Below are 8,593 nucleotides of genomic sequence, written 5' to 3' on the forward strand. Positions count from 1 at the left end.
ATCACACCACTGCACTCAAGCTTGGATGACAGAGAGAGACTCTGTATCAAAAAAAAAAAAAAAAAAAAAAAAAAGAAAAGAAAAGAAAAAAGAAAGAGAATCACATGAAACTGAAGGTAGAATTTGAGTGGTATAAAATATTTCCTACCATACACTTCTTTCAAAATAAACAACTACTGTAGGGAAGAGCTCCCCCAAAGCCCCCCACTGAGTTCTTTATTTCAAGACCTCCCAGAGGAGCTTCCATTTGGTTCCATAACTGGAGGGAAATAATTCAAGTGTAAACCAAGCCCCCTGGTGCTCCAATACAACCCATACTTCCTTTGCTGTAAATATTGTGCTTATTTTGTGAAAATGAGAGGTTCCTTGTCCTGTACTACCAAATATGAAAATACATATTTTGTAAACATGTTTCCCATAAGTCCCCAGCCACTCAATTAGATGTTACAAACATGGCATGAAATATTAACTCAGTGATATTTACTCCAGATGAATAGCAATATAGGATTGTTTTACACATTCCATATGGAAGGCCCGTGGCAAGTTCTGCTTGACTTGACTTCCTAGATATCTCTCCATCCCATTCATTTTTCTCTATCCTAATGGCCAGTGCCAGAGTTCAAGCCATTACTATTTCTTGCCTGGTGACTATAACTGACTGCCTCCCAGATGACTTTGTCAACAGTTTTGCCCCATCCAGCCTGTCCTCCACACTGTGGCCAGAGTGATACTTCTGGAATGCAAAATGAATAAATCATGTCACTCCTCTATTTAACACTTATGAAAGGCTTCTCAGTGCCATTAAGATAAAGCCCAAACCCTTCAGAATGCCCTTTGCAGCTGGCCATCCTGCCTCCTTTTTTTCCTTCATCTCTCATCCTTTTGTCTTTCCTGCTTGGTGTTCCAGTTAGGAAATGTGTACCTTTCCAGTTATTGAACATAGCTTCACCCCCACTCAATGAGCTCTCAGTGACCATTTGTTGTTCACTTTAGATATTATTATTAAACTCTGTTCTGCCTCTTGATAAACAGCATTAAGTGCCCCTTCTATGAATTCACATTGTTGTGTCTTGCATCCTATTGTTGGACCTATCACACTTGATCACGAATGATGATTTATTTTTAACCATCTGGTTTTTTTCTGCTAGATTGTAAACTTCCAAAAAAGAAAGTTTGTCAGTATTGTTCACCATTGTATTCCCAACACCTGGCATAAAAATTTGCATATCAATTTGTTAAATTGGTAAATTTAATCAGTAAATGGATAGATGGATAGATGACAGTGAGTCAGAAAGAGTGTATTAGCCTATTTTCATACTGCTATGAAGAAATGCCTGAGACTGGATAATATATAAAGAAAAAGAGGTTTAATGGACTCACAGTTCCACATTGCTGGGGATGCTTCACAATCATGGTGGAAGGTGAAAGAGGAGCAAAGGCAAGTCTAACATGACAGCAGGCAAGAGAGCATGTCCAGGGGAGCTGCCTTTTATAAAAACATCAGATGTCATGAAACTTACTCACTATCATGAGAACAGCATGGGAAAACACACACCCATGATTCAATTACATCCCACCAGGTCCCTCTGATGGTCATGGGGATTATAGGAGCTACAATTCAAGATGAGATTTGGGTGGGGACACAGAGCCAAACCATACTATTCTGCCCCCAGCCCCTCCCAAATCTCATGTCCTCACATTTCAAAACACAATCATGCCTTTCCAACAGTCCCCCAAAGTCTTAACTCATTTCAGCATTAACTCAAAAGTCCACAGTTCAAAGTCTCATCTGACATAAGACAAGTCTCTTCTGCCTATAAGCCTATGAGTAAAATCAAAAGTAATTTAGTTACTTCTTTGATACATTGGGGGTACAGGCATTGGGTAAATACACCCCTTCCAAACAGGAGAAATTGACCAAAATGAAGAAGATACAGATTCCATGCAAGTCCCAAATCCAGCAGGGCAGCCAAATCTTAAAGCTCCAAAATGATTTCCTTTGACTCCATGTCTCACATCTAGGTCATGCTGAAATAAGAGGTAGGTTCCCATAGCCTTGGGTAGCTCCTCCCCTGTGGCAAAGCCCCTCTCCTGGTTGCTTTCAAAGGCTGGTGTTGAGTGTCTGTGACTTTTGCAGGCACATGGTGCAAGGTATCAGTGGATCTACCATTCTGGGCTGTGGAGGAATATGGCAAAGGGAAATCTTCCCACTGTGCAGAACTTTGAGCAGTGTAACCGGTTGTGCACTTTTCATGAAAGGAGAAACGGCCAGTTGTGCAATTATATACTAATTCATGGGCTGTAGCCAATGGTTTGGCTGGTGGTCAGGGACTTGGAAGAAGCATGATTGGATAATTGGTGATAAAGACATTTGGGGAAGAGATGTGTGGATGGATGTCTCTGAGTGGTAAAAATCTGGGAAGATATTTGTATCTCATGTGAATGCTCATCAAAGGGTGACCTCAGCAAAGGAGGATTTTAATAATCAAGTGGATAGAATGACTCATTCTGTGGACACCACTCAGCCTCTTTCCCCAGCCATCCCTGTCATTGCCCAATGGGCCCACGAACAAAGTGGACATTGTGGCAGGGATGAAGATTACGCATGGGCTCAGCTACATGAAGTTTCACTCACCAAGGCTGACCTGGCTATAGCCACTGCTGAGTGTTCAATTTGCCAGCAGCAGACACCAACTCTGAGCCCTCGATATGGCACCATTCCTCAGGGTGATCAGCCAGCTACCTGGTGGCAGGTTGATTATATTGAACCTCTTTCATCATGGAAAGGGCAGTGGTTTATCCTCACTGGAATAGACATTTACTCTGGATATGGGTATGCCTATCCTGCATGCAATGCTTCTGCCAAGACTATCATCCATGGACTCACAGAATGCCTTATCTATCATCATGGTATTCCATACAGCATTGCCTCTGACCAAGGCACTTACTTTATAGCTAAAGAAGTGTGGCAGTGGGCTCATTCTCATGGAATTCACTAGCTTACCATGCTTCCCATCATCCTGAAGCAGCTGGATTAATGGAACATTAGAATGGCCTGTTGAAGTCACACTTACAACACCAACTCAGTGACAATATTTTGCAGAGCTAGGGCAAAGTTCTCCAGAAGGTTGTGTATTCTCTGAATCTAAATCCAATATATGGTACTATTTCTCCCATAACCAGGATTCACAGGTCCAGAATCATGGGTTGGAAGTGGAATTGGCACCACTTAACCATCACCCCTAGTGACCCATTAGCAAAAATTTTGCTTCTTCTTCCTGCGATACTATGTTCTGCCTACCTAGAGGTCTTAGTTCTAGAGAGAAGAACGCTGCCACCAGGGAACACAACAATGATTCCATTAAACTGGAAGCTAAGATTGCCACCTGGACACATTGACTTCCTCCCACTTCTAAGTCAATAGGCCAAGAAGGGAGTTACAGTGTTGGCTGGTGATTGAACAGGACTCTCAAGATGAAATCAACTTACCACTCCAAAATGGAGGTAAGGAAGAGTATGTGTGGAATACAGGAGATCCCTTAGGGTGTCTCTTAGTATTACCATCCCCTGTGATTAAGATCAATGAGAAACTACAGCAACCCAATCCAGGCAGGATTGTGTCCTGTCTCACCACATCCCCAGTCAGATCTAGAGGTGGGACAAGGATGAGAAGGGACAAGGTTCCAGAACAAAGGCTGGCAGGGACAGAAGCTGACCCCAGCAATGATCCAGAGAGATATCCTGAACCCTGGAAGGAGATGGACAAAGAGCCCCCTCTTTTTATTTCTTTATGTTTTTGAGACAGAGTCTTATTCTGTCACCTAAGCTGGAGTGCAGTGTCACAGTCTCGGTTCACAACAATCTCCACCTCCTGGGTTCAAGCGATTCTCTTGCCTCAGAATCATGAGTAGCTGGGACCACTGGTGCACACCACCACACTGGCTAATTTTTGAATTTTTTATAGAGACAGAGTTTTACCATGTTGTACAGGTTGATCTCAAACTCCTGACCTCAAGTGCTCTGCCCACCTCGGCCCCCTAAAATTTTGGATTAGTGATGTGAGCCACTGAACCTGGCCAATAGCCCCCTAAGTGGCCCAGACTCTTTAGGAATAAAGGTTTGGGTCACTCCATCAGGTAAAAAACCATGACATACTGAGGCGCTTGCTGAAGGCAAAGGAAATACAGAATGGGGAGTTGAAGAAGGTAGTCATCAATACCAGCTATGACCCATGACCAGTTGCAGAAACGGGGACTGTAATTGTCATGAGTATTTCCTCTTTATTTTCTTATGAACTTGTTTGTGCATATCTACAGTTGTATTAACAAAATATCTTCATTTTATTTCCTTTATCTTTTTTTTTTTTTTGAGACAAGAGTCTAGCTCTATCACCAGGCTGGAGTGCAGTGACGCCATCCCGGCTCACTACAATTTCCGTTTTCCAGTTTCAAGCAATTCTCCTGCCTCAGCCTCCTGAGTAGCTGGGACTACAAGCACATGCCACCACGCCTGGCTAATTTTTTGTACTTTTTAGTAGAGACGGGGTTTCACCATGTTGGCCAGGATGGCCTTGATCTCTAGACCTCGTGATCCACCCGCCTCCGCCTCCCAAATTGCTGGGATTACAGGCGTGAGCCACCGCGCCCGGCCTATTTTTCCTTTATCATGCGACATGAGATTTATTGACTTCATATCAACACTTAAGTGTTGTTAGCTTTATGTAATAGCATTTAAGTTAAGGATTAGCACAATTCCAGTTGTATAAAGAATAGCTGCAGTATGTTAGGCATAATTGTGACCTTATTACTGTCTTTATTTGAAGACTATGTATAATTTCAGGAGATGTGTATGGGTTCAAGTCGACAAGGAGTGGACTTGTGGTGATTAATATTGAATGTCAACTTGATTGGACTGAAGGATGCAAAGTATTGTAAGTGGGTGTGTCTGAGAGGGTGTTGCCAAGGAGATTAACATGTGATCCAGTGGTCTTGGAGAGGCAGGCCCACCCTTAATCTGGATGGGCACCATCTAATCCGCTGCCAGTGGGGCTAGAATAAAGCAGGCAGAAGGTTAAAGGACTTGCCTTGTGGAGTTTTCCAGCCTTCAACTTTTCTCCTGTGCTGGATGCTTCCTGTCCTTGAACATCAGACTCCAAGTTCTTCAGATTTTGAACTCTCGTGCTTACATCAGTGGTTAGCAAGGGGCTCTCGGGCCTTTGGCCACAGACTGAAAGCTGCACTGTTGGCTTTTCTACTTTTGAGGTTTTGGGACTCAGACTGGCTCCTTGTTCCTTGGCTTGCAGATGACCTATGGTGGGATTTCACCTTGTGATCATGTGAGTCAATACGCCTTAATACTCTCCCCTTTACATATGCATCTATCCTATTAGTTCTGTCCCTCTAGAGAACCCTGACTAATACAGAGAATTTGTACAAAGAATCTAAAGGAAGAGGACAGAGACTTGTATCCTCTCTATAAAGTAAAGATGATTAAAAAAAAAAAACACATCGTATTACTACGAAAGTTAAATGAGATACTTATATGTAGTATACTAAAAACTGTGCCTGGCATGTTGGAAGCACTCCCTCCAACAATCTCAGCTATTACTAATAATCATATCATACTCTCAAAAATATGACAAGGAATGGGTAAAAATAAAAAAGCAAAGAATAATGTGCTAGTGAAATCTGGAAAAGTTCCTGCCGATAGCCCTCTTCTGGCCTTAGTAATAAAAAGGCTTTGAGACTTTCTGACAATGTCCAGCATCTGTGGTCCTAACTCATTGGCATTCAGCAGGTAGTGATAGAGTACAATGGAGCACTTTCTGCCCTAAGATCAAATTTCAAGCCTTATTACTAGAGTTGTTTCTGCCAACTTCCTAACCTCTTCAACTGTGGACCCTGCCTGTGTTCTGGGGCCTATGGCACTTTTTGCTCCCCTCTTACTTTTCCTGACCTTCCAGTCATTGGTCCCTTGCCCACTTACACTAGTGGTACTTGATTAAATGGGCTTCTGCTCCTGACCCTTCCTTGTTTGGCTTGCATCCAGGATGGGTCAATGGCTTAAGGGCATGGCCCTGGGCACCGCACTGTGCCAAGACACACAGGAGACGAGTGCCACAGTGGTTGGTCCATATTAGCATAATTATCTCCTGAATCTACTTTCTACCAATTCATACTTTATCTCTAACCAAACTATTTTTTAATCTTCTCATTTTTTATAATTTCTTTATAAGTGGCATTTACAACTTGATGTCGTCCTTTTTAAGGCTTTGGTTAGCATTCTTCTAAAATGACATTGTTTTGGAAAATGTTTGCCTTGGTCCCGAGATCCCCCAAACCAAGGAACGTACTTCTCTGCTGCCCTAACTGGGTGTAAAACAGAGGTAATATACAAAATATTTAATATTAATACCTAGTAAAGCAGTGGCAATGAGGAATCAAAATGAATGTTGGCAACAGGGCTAGAGATGGATCCTTGAAGGCCTCTATACTGTGACAAACATTAAAACTTTAGTAGTGAGATCTTAGGGTATAGATTGCTAGTTTGGTTGAGCAGCTACTTACCAAACAGTGTGAAAGCATCCCAATATTTAAATCTGCTGCTTAACAAAGATTTTCTCCAGGATAGTGTCTTCCAACACCGTCCTATATTTTTATGTCTCCACAAGATGTCGTCCACTAGACTAAACCCTAAACTCAGGTACTAGGATATGGGATGTCTCACAATTAGAAACAATCCTACACATGTACTGGTGTTTAGTTACCCCATATGGAAATTATCAGAAGCAAAATTACTTCCAGAGTTACTAGATTTTTGAGGGGATGATGTTGCCCAAGAAACCCAGACTTTGACTGTTAACCCCTTGAGCCCTTGAGACCATGTGAATAAGAAATAAACTAGGAAAGTTGCACCTTCCTCAGAAGCGCTTCTTCTCCCAAGCTTACCTCAGGTGTGGCCATCTACATAATTAGAATATTTATCTCCCTAATCCTCCCAGATGCTAAGGATCCTCCTAGAAAAGACAGGGATAGGCAGAATGTCTAACGAAGGGATTTACTCCACTGCCAGGACAAAGTCTTTGCTATGTAATGTGTGTTATAGGCCAGTAATTTGTTAATAATTCATGTTGTTTCTTTTCCCAAGTTGGAGATGTCATTGTTGGTATCCCGTCCCTCACCAACTTTTTTTTTTTTTTTTTTTTTTTGAGACGGAGGCTTACCTTGTTCTGTCACCCAGGCTGGAGTGCGATGGCACAATTTCAGCTCACTGCAACCTTTGCCTCCCAGGTTCAAGTGATTTCCTCTGCCTCATTCTCCCGAGTAACTGGTATTATAGGTGCGCGAAACCACGCCTGGCTAATTTTTGTATTTTTAGTAGAGTCAGTGTTTTGCCATGTTGGTCAGGCTGGTCTCAAACTCCTGACCTCAGTTGATCTGCATGCCTCAACCTCCAAAAGTGCTGGGGATTACAGGTGTGAGCCAGGGCACCCAGCTTGCTCACCAACATTTTATGCTTGATAAAGGGAACAGATAATGTGTTTTTAGGCCGGGTGCGGTGGCTCACGCCTGTAATCCAAGCACTTTGGAGGCCAAGGAGGGTGGATCACCTGAGGTCCGGAGTTCAAGACCAGCCTGACCAACATGGTGAAACCCCGTCTTAAAAAAAAAAAAAAAAAAAAAAGATAATGTGTTTTTTAGCTATCAGTCACTGAACCAGAATATCCACATCTGGAGCTGATAGTGAGGAGTGTACATCACTCAGCAATGCTGCTAGATTCTAAAAGAAATGCTATTATGTGTGGTTACTTTCCATGGAAGAGAGATGAATAGCCTCCATTAAAACATATCTGTAGGAAGAAGGATATGTATGGATAGCCACTAGTCTAAGAGGTAGACTGTGATAGAGACTATTGGTAATACCCTTCCTCCTTGTCTCACCCACCACAGAGGGCAGTAAAGCTAAATATACATTTTCTCAGCTGCTTCTGCAACCAGTGTTAGCCATATGACATGCTTCTAAATAAAAAGATATAAAGGTTTGAGGTCATATGTGGAAGCTTTTACTTTACTGATGAAAGGAGATGCCACTGATTCTTTATCTTACTCCATTTTTCCTTACATAAAAGTAGACATGAAACTTGGTGATGTGGCATCCTTCTGATATTCATGAGAAAAACCCAGGAGAGTTGAAGAGTTGCAAATTCTGACACTATTATGCTACTAAACACACGTCAGCAATAATCTTCTGATTCCTGTGATATGATAAAAAGTTATTTATATTGCTTTAAACCACTGTGAACTGGATTTGCTGTTGTTTGCTGTTGAAAGCATCCGTACTAACAGAGTCTTTGTAGTGTAGTTGAAGTCTTTAATATCACTGCTCTGGTAAAATCAGCAGTGAATTTTGCACTGAATATCTTATTGTTTTCTAAGGTGAAAATCTCTGTTTCTTCACAGTCCATATGGGATGTCTGCTTCTGCCATGAAATCTGTCAGGGTGCAGTTTTGCAATAGCCCCAACTGGTCAAACAATACAAGGGCCAGATGGCTATCACGATACATCAATCTTTCCGGAAGCAAATTTTATAATA

The sequence above is a fragment of the Sapajus apella genome, unplaced genomic scaffold (genome assembly GCF_009761245.1).
Source record: "Sapajus apella isolate SASKATOON/1434 unplaced genomic scaffold, GSC_monkey_1.0 scaffold5, whole genome shotgun sequence".
Classification (NCBI taxonomy): Eukaryota; Metazoa; Chordata; class Mammalia; order Primates; family Cebidae; genus Sapajus; species Sapajus apella.